Raw genomic sequence first — 14,183 nt, forward strand, 5'->3', positions numbered from 1 at the left:
TTTCCTAGGAGCCATCAATTGGCTTGGTGTCGTGGCATTTCTGTATCTTCCTCCCTTCTACTAGTGATGGTCTAATTTTGGGGGCCAACAGAGGTGAGGCAAAGAACCTCACCCCTCCACTGGTGCATAGGCCTATCCACAAGTATGGCTACATGCTGGACCGGTAGTCAGTGACGGGTATGATCCAATTGCAATGGTATCAACCTAAGACAGGAGGCTGACGCCTAAAGGTCAGTTCATCCAATGACGGGTAAGAACCATATGTTGAATTGGACAAACCTAACAGGCACGGTCCCTAGCCACATTGCTTGTTGCTTAATTAAACATAAGGGGGGAGATGCTAAGAGCCACAGCCAAGTAATATGATGCATGGCATTTTTGGTTGAAAGGTGATGCCAGCAAGCCATTGAGATGATATGATTATGTTAAGATTTGCATTCATATGGATATTGGACTCCTGCTGTCCACCTTGGCCTGCTACTACGTACGGGACTCCTGGAGAGTTCCCATTGGTTGGGGAAGTGCGGTAGGAGGGAATTCCGGAGGAGGAACTTCCTCCTGGGATCCGGGAGAACGCCGCGTGGGTCGGTCAGCAATCTTCCCGGGAGCGTATGGGGCATTGGCGGCAGTTTCAAAAATAAAGTTTGTTCCTGCTTAAGTGGCTCGTGATTTTGTGCCCAGCCAGACTGCGGCATATATGTGGTGCTGAGGATGGAACGAAAGACCCCACACATACTAGGCTAGCATTCTACTGCTGAGCCACAACCCTACCCAGTTGAAAGCAACATTTTTGAAGAAAGATCTTTCAGGAAAATTTCTTTGAAAATTTTTGCCAAGTGCTTTGAGATCTGTGACTCCAAAGATGAAAAATATCAGCAATAATTGTTTGACTTTAATCAAACGTATGCAGCTTCTCAAGAATTAAAAAAAAAAAAAGGAGGAGAAAATCCTCTTACCAATGAAATCAGCTAAATTAATCAGGTGACTAGGAGGAAGGCAGAGAGTGTAGCTAGAGAACTCTACATTCTCAGGACACAAAACAGGAAGCTAGGATTAAGTTTACCCAATATCAATAGATAATGAAGCACAATCACTCTTTCTAAGCCTTCAGTGGGACTTAGAAAATCATCCCAAGAGTTGATACAGATTTACACATAATCCTATGATATTAAAAAGTAAAGCTTCTGATAAGATTCTAACAGCCTACATACACAATGACAAATTCCTTTCTTTCATAACTCTAAATGTTGCACACAAAAGCAGCAAGTGATGAGTGTACTCTAGTAAAGAAAAATACCAAATTTTTATGGACAGGCTTTTTGAGAAAATCACTTTCAGAAGGAGCCACAGAGAACACACCTATCCCATGACAGGTTACTGGAAAGCAAAAACAAACAAACAAACAAACAAAAATATTACATGCAAAATTCCAGAATTATCAAGTATAAACACCACTGAAGTACAAGTGTTCAGTGTCAATATATTTTATAGCTTCATGTCCATATATACATTTCATGGACTACAAGAGGCTATCTTCCCTCTTGTTTTCTGGCTGTCTCTGAAATCCACTTCACTGCCAAATCTGATCATTCCCCCTTTTTTATTTAAAAGCCATCAAAAATCTGAAGTAGTGAAATTGAATGGAGATTTCAAATGTGGACCAATTTTCCTTTCTTATGTGCTATGAAGATAAACGGGCACACAGTAGTAAAGAATATAAGCTCTGCCCATGATGTGCACTAGGATGAAGAATCATCTCTCTTCTTGGAAGACAGATCTGAAGATTTACTAGCAGGCAGCATACCGGGCATTCTTCTGAATATCTGTGTGTGTGTGTGTGTGTGTGTGTGTGTATGGCATATACTATTTCTATGGACTTCCTAGTCCATCCAGGCTTCTTTCCTCCCTTCCCCCTTGCTGGTTGTAGTTTTTTGAAGACTGCTCATAACCCCCATGATGATACATTCTTAGCAAACCATGGGATTGCGGACACTCTTGCCTGTGAATTTGCAACTAAATAGGAGAGCTGCATCTATAATCACTGCAAAAGGGAAAAGCAGAAACAGTGTATATGTCCATGAATGAGAAAGTACTAAATAAAATTATTTTTTTAAAAAAAATGCTTCACTAATAGAATGCAGATAAATTAGATTTTACATTGAATTTGATTACAATTTAACCAATGTGTCTGGGCACTTTGCCAGGCACCAGAGGTGAGGCTTTCATATACATTATCTCATTTAATCCATAAAGATTTCTTAAGAGGGAATATTTTTGTCTCCATTTCCCTATAAAGAAAATTGAGACTCAGAGAAATGACTCATTCTGTCCTAACTCATAGAACTTTGTATTTGTTCAAGAAAATGACAGTAAGGGGGGGGGGTGGAGACAGGGACAAGTTTTCAGAAGAAGACAGTGAGCCTATTCATAACTCTTCATGAGCTTCCTATAGGACTGAACATTTGCCATTAGTTCCTGGTGGCCACTGGGTCACTTTGGCTATGCTGTCTTAGGTCAAGCACACACAATCCCCTGAACATTAAGTTTCTCTGTCCTCCAGAACATTAAGTTTCACTTAGAACTGACAGTGCAGCATGCTCCCTGATTCTTTGGCATATTCAACTAACAAATATACCTGAATTCATGCCTGCTGTTTCAGTTAGTTTTTTCACCACTGTAACTAAAAGACCTGATAAGATCAATTCTAGAGAAGAAGTTTATTTGAGGCTCACAGTTCCAGAGGTTTTAGTCCATATGCGGCAGTCTCCATTCCTTGAGGCTCAAGATAATATCATGGTAGAAGGTTGTAGTAGAGGAAAGTAGCTCAGGAAGGAGAGAGAGAGAGAGAGACAGACAGACAGACAGACAGACACACTCCATTCACCAGGTAGAAAATATAAACTCAAAAGGCATGCCCCCAATGACCCAATTCCTCCTCACACCCTACCTGCTTATATTACCAGTTAATCCTATTAGGGGATTAATGTATTGATTAGGTTAAAGCTCTCATAACCTAATCATTTCACCTCTAAACTCTCATACATTGTCTCACACATGAACTTTTGGGGTATACCTAATATCTAAACCATAATACAAGCCATGCAAAATATCACTAAAATCTGTGCTTCTGTTGCCTGAACCTCCTCTGATGAAGGTTAAAGACAATGCATAATAATCCTAAAGACAGAACAAGACTAGACATAAATTGACTCACACTGGGAAAAAATATAATGAGGCTATATTCTCAGTGTATTTATGTCTAAAAAAACAGAGCCCTAGACATCACGCATCTATAAAGAGTTGTCATGGATAGGGCAAAACCTTTAAAAGTAAATTGAGTGTACAGTTTCAACTTCTAGAAAACCAAAAGGCCAATTGTTTGCCCTTACTCGTATTTTGCGTTCTATATAGCTAACAAGAAAAGAAAAATATACCTTTTGTTGGGCAAGAGATGAGGCAGTATTCTTTGGCAACATAAAGCAAGTCAGTTAAGTTAAACATGCAGATTTGCAGTAGGTACTGAATGGTATTTTCAAAAGAATAGTAAAGGTCTATGCTGAAGTACCAGAGAGAAAAGTAGAAAACACAACTTGAAATATGAAGATTCAGCATCATTTTGAAGAAGTAAACACTTCTATGTCCTCCAATCGAGCTACTTGTAAATTGTGAAAACAACAAAGCAAATCCTGCTGGTAGAAATTCATGAAATTACTCCAATCCTCTTTAAGCATGTGAGCTGGTGGATGGCTTGCCATAACTTTAACAGCAGGACTATAGATTTAAAAATATATTTAAAAGATAGTACACATTTAATTTTATTTCTGGTGAGATGAATGCTTGATAAAGTTGGATTAACTAAAATGCTCTGGAAAATAATTTTCTTGGTGAATCAATCTTTATAGTTCATTTGCTTACCAAGGTTTACATGCAAATCTTTACAAAACCAGAGAAAATTCACTAAAAAGCACCCATAAATTGACTCATACCAGGAAAAAATATAATGAGGCTATATTCTCAGTGTATTTATGTCTAAATAACAGAGTAAGGATTTGGATGCATGAGACACATTGTAATTGGTCCAATCTCTCCTGACTGTTCTCCACTTCTTACTTCAAAGTGGGAAGCATTAAAACAAACAGGCAAAGCCCAGATCACATGGAGGAAGTAGCTACACATTTTGCTGCAGAGAAGCAGAGTAAGGTTAATGCAATCCACACAAGTCAGAGATCTGAGTGACTTCAGATTAATTAATCACAGCAGGAAGGCACTGAGCTGCCAGAGATGTTGCTTAACTGCCTCTATAGAAAGGATCAAGAGTCACACCCTTCCTTAGAAATGAAATGGGGACATGATACCAAATGTCAAACTTTGGATTTGTAATCAATAATTCTATTGTCAGATCATTTACAACAAATGTGTTTATTCAGCTTGCATTGACAGGACACTCAATTTATTATCTCTGAGCTGTGTGAAGTTATATATACACTGCCAACATGCATTTACATATATGCCGGATCCATCTGCAGTTTCTCTTTTTCTGGTAGGAAGAGTTCACAGAGCTTACCAAGGAGGGCCTGGCCAGATCATAAATCAAGGGGAAGCAATTTCTGATAACTGAATATGAGTTTCCTTTAAAGCTTTTATGTGACAAAGAGCTGAGGAACTCTGTGACTTGCACAAGGGAAAACCCATCACAATTTTTTTTTTCCTCCCATCACTTGCTGGCCTCTTTGTTTTAGAATGCACAACCATCATCAGTAGGCTGTTTTCAGCCCTTTAATTCACATTTACCTAGGAAGGCCTCAGCAGCTTCACTTTCTCCCTAGTCATTACTCTCTTTTTACATCTAGTGTTATCTGAAAAAAGTTGAGTTACCATCAACTTTTTTCTCTCCTGCCCAAGATATATTTTCAATTTGTCTGAAAGTAAGGGAAATTAAAATATCTAATATATTTTGTGAGGGGAAACTGCTGACATCTGTGAATGAGCAGGGGATTGGGGTGGGTAACTTTAAGGTCTGTTCTGGAACAGACTGTAAGTAAGGAAAAGGAAACACCCAATCAGTTCTTAGCTCCTTTGGGGACTGTCCATAGTGCTGAAGCCATGGAAACTTCCTTCTCTGGCCACAAGAGCCACACAAATCAGGCCCAATCTCAGTGAGGACTCTGTGACCAAGAATTCTATCTGATTTCCCTCCACACAGATAAACTGAGGAAAGGGGAAAAGGAAGAAAATACTAACAATAACAAATGCTCTTCTTCATACAGTCTGTGTGTGATCAGGGTTTTCATCACTAGCTATATAACTATAAACAAAACATCACCAGGGAACCAAACAGGATGTAAAGTAATTTGCAATGCTTTATCAAGTTGATATTCAAAGTTATGCCCCCCAGAAGAAACAGTAATTACAACTGGAAGATGAAACTTTTAAGTACAGAGATATCTTAAGCACAGTGTTTTGTTTCATTACAGCTACACCCATGAAAAGAAATCTTTCTAAAGGGGTCTTCTAACAATATAAAAATCACATACATGCCAGAAAGAATGCTGAACAGAAAGCCAAATTTGCTTCTAGCAAATAATGCCACTTTCACATGATGATACAACCGAAGAAAACAGATTAAGGAAAACTGTTAAAAGAGTTTTCTTTTACTGCAGCAAAACAATTTCAAGGAAAAGATGAACTCATAGAACTATTACAAATGTTGTAAAAACCCTAAGAAAGTCTGGTAAGTGAGGAAGTTTTAGATTACTGCTCACATAAAAATAAATGTTACTGTCCATCACTGCTCCAGTTGGAATATGCTTTGCATGAGGAATACTTAGATGCTAGAAAAAAAATGAAAATGACTGTGATTGCAATCCAAACTCTGTATTGTTTACAAAAGACACTTTGCCTTCTAATCCATCTCTGAGCCCAGCCCCTAGTAACTATATCCATAAAATTTGTTCTTTCATTTCAAATTCTATTGGAATTTAAAAGTTTTACTGAAATGAATGGGCCAGTCTATGTGAGGATATATGACCATAAGCATCCTTCTCAGCATCTGACTAAAATCACAGTGTTCAGGAGGCTTTGGAAGCAATACCTTCTCTGAGCAGCAACAAACTGGATAAAAATCATCAGGATCGTGAAGAGAGTCATTTAGCCTCATTCTCTTGATTAAAATGTTGATTTTGTAAAAATTGTTAGAAGAATGTTCTCCCATTTCTGCCCAGAGTAGGTAGAAAGGAAAAAGCTCATAATTCTAAAATCTAACAGCCACACATGTAATTTTTAAAAGCTCAAATGGCAAAAACAGCTGGGAAAAAAGCTATTTCTGTATTTTTCTTCTTTAACAAAATGTGGTTTTACAACCACATTTTATAAGTTGGTTTAGCATATGGAGAGATATAAAATTTTAATTTAGAGAAAGGAAGGTATGGCAGAAAAATTTTTAGCAGGGCAGTAGGATAGACAACAATTTAACTGCACTAGTGGCCTTCTGACCTTGGTCAAATCATTGAGCCACTGGGCTCCCCAAAGCTGCCATAGTCCTGGGGCTTCACTTGTACACCAGTGACTGTGACACAATGAATGTTTCACTCAAAATTGTTTACACCACTGCAATCTACAATTCATGAAGATACTATAGTTTGATTCCTGTCCCACTCATCCTATCGTGAACTGCTAGTTCTAGGCATGATTTATGTCACAATGTCAAGTGTTTGAATAAAATTTTAAGAAAGGGGCATGTATGAGTGTGTATACATGCTGATACATATGTACGTATGCATATAACTCTATTTTCCCCTAAGATGAGTCATTAAGATAATTAGAACTGAAGGAAGCATAATTGATGTCTAGTAATTTTAGTAAGAATAAAACAAAGGAAATCTAGCGCTTTGGTACATCAATACAGTGAAAGACAAATTAAAGGCTTAATTACCTAACTGTAGAAGCTATTTGAAAATTATGATTCATGTTAGGGAAACTCACATGTGAAAGAGACTCATCATCATCTTTCCTTTTGTTTTTAATAAGTGTTCTTCTTTCTTCCTACCCAGAAAACTGTCTTCTTTTTTTACCCTTTAAATGCCTCTTACAATTCCATAATCTAATTCAAATCCATTAAAAATTCACCAGATGAATCAGAATCATAATTTAGGTTGTGCCAATGTGGCTCATTAAATAGGATTACTTCAAGTAGACAAATAACATTTGCTACAAGTCACCCATGCCTACACACATTCCTTTTTTTTGCCTTCCTCCTTCTTCCTCACATTCTCCATGTTCCTTACACACTTACAGAGACAAATACTGCAAATGTGGAATGCTAAATGTTAAATATTCCATTATGCCAAGTAAGAACAGTCTCAATTCACATAAAATTAAGAAGGAAATATTTTACACTTCCTCATATGTAAAATCATATTTTATATCTATTCTGGTCTTAGAAACATTACAATATCCCATCTGCAAAATTTCTTACAATGAGTCAATGGGAACTTGGAAAGAATCAAGAGAGAAAAGTATTAAAATCAGAGTAAACCTCTACTATAAAAGACCTTTTCTTTATATTGGGTATTCTAATAGTATCTACATTTTTCCCCAGAGAGATTAGTTAAGTTTAGATTTAACAATAGTAAGTTTTAATCCATTAGTCCTAAAGTTTTCAATTTTGTTAATGTTTCAATAAAATTAACGCAGGTGCATTAAAACAGGTTACAAATTATAATCTAGAGCTCATATATATAATTATATTAGTTAATATTATCATAATAATTATATTTTAAATATAGTATAATTTACATATATTACATGTGACACACCACATATGTTATACAATAAAATAATACATACAACTACATTAAGTTTTTATAGGTGTTCCACATCTGGGATGGTGGGACAAAACTAAACTATTCAAGTTGGAATAGTCATCATTCAAATATTTTCCTGAGACTCTGAAGGAAGAGATAACCAAAATTTGAACAGAATGGAAGAAACTATGCCATTTTGGCAGGAACTGTTTGATAGAATCTTCAGAGTACAACATCATCATTATGTTGTAAATGTTATCCTGTGACTTCTGGTCTCTCACTTAAGCGTCAGTTGTGTATTTTCAATAGTCTACAAGATTTTCCAAGCAAGATGTCCCAGTGTTACTTAAATTTATTAAAACAGAAAACACCATTTCTCAGTCTTCCTTCAGGAATACAGGAAACTAAAACTTGGAAAGAACCAAAAAGAATCAGGGATCATATTGAATTGGGAGTAGACACAACTGATTAGGTTTTAGAGCTACTGTTGAGGGGGTAGCCAGCTGCACAGTGTACAGAGGAGCTGACAGCCTGCCTGGTTCCAGGAGATGCTGGAGTCTGAGGGAATACAGGATGGTAACTGGGAGACCCCAGCATCACCTCAAGCTCTAGTGGGAGATAATCTACTCAATGAAAATATTATGTTTCTAGCAGCTGGGAGTAGACAGGTAAGTTCCAGCCAGAGGACAGCAAGGGTAGGATTAGATAGGTTGAAAGAGTCAAAAGAGGTCCATTCTTTTTGTGGAGAAGCTGTTGTCGTTTGCTTACCTGTAGACTCTGAGACAGCCATTAACCAACAGAGAATTTATTGGGGAGATTTCTTCTGAGATCAATTAAGGATCCAGATACAAAGGACTCTGGAACTAGAAGGGTCTTTCAGAATCATTCTAAATTGGGGCGATGCGACCAGGCCTCTACACTCATTTTGGTTATTTATTGGCTGGCCTGAGAAGAGCCATGAAGTTAGGTAAGATAGATTCTTTCTTCACCAGACGGCAATTTGCTGGGAGTGCTGCTGCTCTCTTAGGTCTACACTCACAGAGCTGGAGGCAAGAAGCCAAAGTCCTGAAGGGGGAGGGTCTGGATGGCATGCCCCCATATCCACTACAGATGCTTCTCAGGTAACTGAGGCAGAAGCTTAACATGAAAGATGGCCATACCAGTGCCTAGAAGTCACTTGGACAAGATCTCAAGGTTTTAGTGCCCTCGGGACAAAGCCACAAAGGTCCCCCCTGCATTCTCCCCATAGCCAGTAAGAAACTGTCATGTGAAAAGATGCATGCTCATGGCCTTTGGGTGATCTGCTGTTTTATGTCACTGTGTTGTTCTGATCATGAGAACATTAATAAGGTAACCATGGCCTGAAGATACTGCTGAAGGCATGAAGCAAGGGGAATGAAAGCTAATGAGCAATGTCTTCGGCCTGAATCTGAGGATTCCAAATCAAACAGAGCAAGGGTTTCCATCTAGACACTTCATAGATAGGTTTCTGATCCCTTTGGGGGCTGTTAGAGATGCAACTTAACCGTCGTGTCTCAAGAACGATGAACAAAACTGGAAATGATAAAATAATCTCTTTAGGAATTAACTTAATCACCTGCTGTCCAGGTGAGGACTGAAAGAACAGCCACATGAGAAGTCTGCTGACCGTACCACAGGGTCAACTTGCTTTTTGGTAATTTATCAGTGCACCAGATACTTGTAACTAACTTCTTGCATAAAGATTTTAGAATACGTATAGCCAAGAAAGACTCTCCTCAGGGTTTAACTAACTAACATATTTGTAACTAGCAAAATGATATATTATGATTTCAACCAAAAAAAAAAGTCATTTAGGGAGGAAATTAAATGTAAAACAAGGCAATCTTCAACCACTGATATGCAAAGTTAGAAATCAAAATTCTATGATTCTTGATTATAGTTTTCCTTTGTTTACTAAATTGGATAAACATGTAAATTTTGATGCTATGGCATAAAACTGTGACTTGAGGAGTAAGGAATACTGATTTGGGTAAGCAAGATTCCATTTCAAGGAGAGACTGAAAATCAGAAGCCTGAGGGCCTTTCTATAAATGTTTCCAGCCTACATACAGAATAACTCACAAATGTAAAACACTGTATAATAAAAATTTGTTATTGCTATTTTGGTACCTTTCAAAGCCCCTTTCCGAAATATTTTTCTTCCTTGGGGTATTTTAAGCCCCTTTTAGATATCAAATCTACTTCCTCTGTAACCCAGGTACCCAGAGATCATCACTAAAAATCATGTGATTATGAAGGCAATATCCATATTCCAGACTTTTCCTTCTCACTTACCAATCAAATCCTCTCATCTCATTCTATGAGGACTTCCTTTATTAGGCAATTGATGAAGGAATAACAATTAAGGCATTGATGGCTGTGCCTCTTAATAGGTTACCCATCCCTAATATAGACAGATACTGAAGTTTTATTTCCCAGTCTTTCAATTCCTATCAAAGAATAGAAAGCTGATAGTGTCACAGTAATACCTGCAATTTCTTCCCCACCCCATTAGATGGTAAGTTTAGAGAAAATTATTACAGCTGGTAAGGTAGTCATTTCCTTTCCTGTCTGAATCAGGAAGGAAAGAATGGTACAGATGATTTATAGTGCTGCATAATTATATAAATTACCCAAATATAAATAATTTCACTGATTCATTCAATAAACAAATACTACATTCATCCTGTAGTGTGTGTTGTTCAATAATTAGGTACTTTTAATTTTGCATTTCTCAAATGATAACTTATTGGTGAAAATTTCAACAGCTAGGAAAGCATATCTGGACACAGGAATCTTTGAAATGCAATTGATATAAATTTGCATGTATGATGATTTTCTGAACTAGAGCTCACTAGACTTGGCAAATACTAAAATTAATATTTATATGTGGAATTTGTCAGTGTGTAAGGAAAAACATATCATCTCTAAGTGACTTTTGTAAGAGGTGGTATGAGAACACTATCTCCTTAACTTAATGAAAAGTAGCATTAGAACCCTCAAGGCTGTGAGGAGAATTATCCTTTAAGGATAATGGATGGAAACTAAAGACAGAAAGTAAATTAAAGTGGAATGATATGGCTAATGAAATAAGCCTTGCCCACCGGGCCCATCAGATGCTTCTCCACCTAAACTGCTGATCTATTTTCATACAGTCATGGTTGCTAGAATGGAATCTTAGTACCCACTCCCCAAGAAAGGAACCTGCATATCAATCTGTTTATACCTGAGATAAAGGTGGCAAGCAGTTTTTTCTTGAATCATTTCTACAGGATAGCTACGGACAAACTTTTCAATTCTAAATTCTGAAAGAGGATCAGCTACTTACCAGAAATCTCTAGGGGCCATCCCTTGCCCTCGAACTCTACAGGACACCTGACTTCTTTAATGAATGAATGAGTCTTCTTCAAGTCACTGATATACAAGTCTTCAGCATGATAAACCCACGAGAAAGTCATGTAATACATCCAAATTCATTTACATGCAGACATTAGGATATACTATATGGGGGAATATGTGCATATCCTCTTATTTATACAGAAGCAAAAGTTTATTCCATAAAATACATACTGATTTGTTTTACATATCAAATATATATTACATGTATATATTTTCATACACACACACATAGAACTTGTTTTTAAAAATCTTGCTCTGAAGAAAGTCTGTGTTATCCTAGGAGTACTTTATTGTTCTTGATAATTCATTGGCACATGAAAAGTTATCCTAGGTAATTATAATTCTCAGAGAGTCAATCACACATCCATCAAGTACTTCAGGGCAAACTAAAGAAATAGCTTTAAGCATGTAAAAGAAGAGGACAGTAAAGACATAAAGGAATGTGACGATTCATTTTTAGAAAGTTTCCACTCTAGTCAGACTGGCAGGGAGCAATAGAGAAGTTCAACTATTTCAGTTGTAGAAAAAGTTTGTGCTACAATGGTAAAATAGAAACAGGAAAAGTAAGGGCAAGAAGAACTACAATGGAATTACAGTGGCCGTAATGTGAAGGACTGGTGAAATCTATGGAAGAAACTGTCAGTCTTTACATTACCCTTGCTAGTCAAATTCCACTTAACAGAAGCCAGGGGAAAAATAATAAGGCTGGACAGTACTGCTGATAAGAACCTTGACAGGCCTCTTTTCTTTCAGAACCTTAGTATTTTAGGTGGAAAATAGAATTGAACTCTCTTGCCAATGATCTTCCAGACACAATAGCTGAGTTTTAAAAGTCAGCAACAAAGACAAGTGTATTTCAGGATACCATACACTTTGGAAAGGAGAGAAAGGTGGAGAATTAACATTTCCTAGAGCCTACTGTAGAAGTAGCACAGTGGACAAAAGCAGAGGTTCAGCACCAGCCTGCCACTTTTAAATTCTGCCTCTGATATTTGCCAGCTATGCCACTGGGCCTAATATTGAAGAGCATAGGAAGTGATCCTTACAAGTCAGTTATTGTTTCTGTTAGTCAGTCGGTAATGGAACTTTTTTTTTTATCATCTATGTGTTTCTTTTTTTTTAAATTTGTTTTAATTAGTTACACATGACAGTACAATGATCTTGACATATCATACACTTAAATCAGAAAGGGTATAATTTCTCATTTTTCTGAGTGTACAGGTTGCAGAATCATATTGGTCATGCAGTCACATATATACATACAGCAATAATAATGTCTATTTTATTCTGGTAATCGGTCTTTTTATAGAGAGTTCATGGTCTCAAATAGATTTCAAGCTGTTCTGTTTATCTAGACTCTTTTCATGCCCCTGAGTCTTCTCCCTCTTATCTCCAACATCTCACCATTTCCAGGAAGCACTGCCTGCTCTCTCCAGCCTGGACCAGGTACCCTCCATACGCTGATCTCACTGTGTCCTCTAAATGTATCCCTAACTGTAGGCAGAGTACCCATTCTACCTACAGTGTATAGCCGAGAGCCAAATGCTTATAAGGCTTCCAAACTTACTAGACTAACATTTTCCTTCAGTAGATCCTCAGGGCAGCCCTTCAAAATGCACACACTATTTCCATTTTATAGCTGAGACACATGAGGGACTAAAGACTCTGAGATAAAAATGCAAAGAAAAACATAATTGGTAAAAGCAGGATTCAAATGTTTGAATCCATATTTTATGCTTTTTCCTAAGTCCACCCTCCACATGGATATTACATATTACACAGCTGATGAGATTACATATACACAATTATATTAGCATCTAGAGTGAAAAGCAAAGCAAACACACTTGGTATAAAAGATTCACTCAGTTTCACTAGGGGTGATATGCCAACTAAGCAATGTCTTTAGAATGGTCACCCTCAGACTGTGGTCCCTGTACCAGCAACTGCAGCATCATCAGCATTGCTGAGTCAGAAACTCGAGCCTAAGATCCAAGACACAGTTCAATAGTCCTCCAGGCAACTCTGATGTAAGCTCAGTCTTTAGAGCTACCTTCTTGTAGGTGTGCTCTTGACAGATAATGTAACAGCCCCTAGCCCAGATGCGCATTCAATGGAGGAGACTGGATATTTGTGCCAGCCGCTCTGACGTTACAATTCTGTAATTTGTCATTCAAAAGCTAACATTTCAGTTAGGCTTTTAGTGACATCTTACGTTTAATGAAATACATTGGGCATCAAGTAGTATTTTTCTTGAAAAGATGTCATTAATTATTATAAATAGAGACTCTTTAAATGGAGTTTATTTTAAGAATCCTAATATTTCCTGTCATTCTAAATTATTGAATTTCTAATTATGGTTCAATTAATGCCATTTTTAATTCACTGTCTAATATTTATTAAGTAACTATATGCCAAGACTGTTCTAGGAGATAGGATGTGATAACCACATAAGCAGTGTCCCTGTTCACAAGCAGTTTATAATTAAAAATATTACAATAATAATCCAGTATAGCAACCATAATCAAATGAAAATGTTTGTGAAAACAAATTAAATATAGTTTAAAAATTAAAGTATCAAATACTGTTCAAGAACAATTATGTCCATAGTATTTTATCAATTATTATCAAGTCTGACCATAGGAATGTGAAAAGAAGCCTCAAAATATAATTTTTAAAAATCCACTAGGGCTTCTAATTTTAAATGAGATAGAGTAAGCACACTCTATTCTACTAATTATTACAAACAAAACTTTTTTTTTTAATTTTTAATATTTATTCTTCAGTTTTCGGCGGACACAACATCTTTGTTTGTATGTGGTGCTGAGGATGGAACCCGGGCCGCATGCATGCCAGGCGAGCGCGCTACCGCTTGAGCCACATCCCCAGCCCAACAAACAAAACTTAAAACTTAAATAGACTACATATAGCAACTATTTGAGAACTCTGATATATATATATATA

At 37.0% G+C, this 14,183-nt stretch overlaps 1 protein-coding gene across 14 annotated transcripts in view; it reads right to left on the minus strand.

Annotated features, from left to right (window-relative positions):
* Nckap5 (NCK associated protein 5) overlaps window positions 1–14,183 on the minus strand; it is a 953,350-nt gene that overhangs the window by 364,551 nt on the left and 574,616 nt on the right. The window lies entirely within an intron of this gene.

The sequence above is a fragment of the Marmota marmota genome, unplaced genomic scaffold (assembly GCF_001458135.2).
Source record: "Marmota marmota marmota unplaced genomic scaffold, marMar, whole genome shotgun sequence".
NCBI classification, from domain to species: domain Eukaryota; kingdom Metazoa; phylum Chordata; class Mammalia; order Rodentia; family Sciuridae; genus Marmota; species Marmota marmota.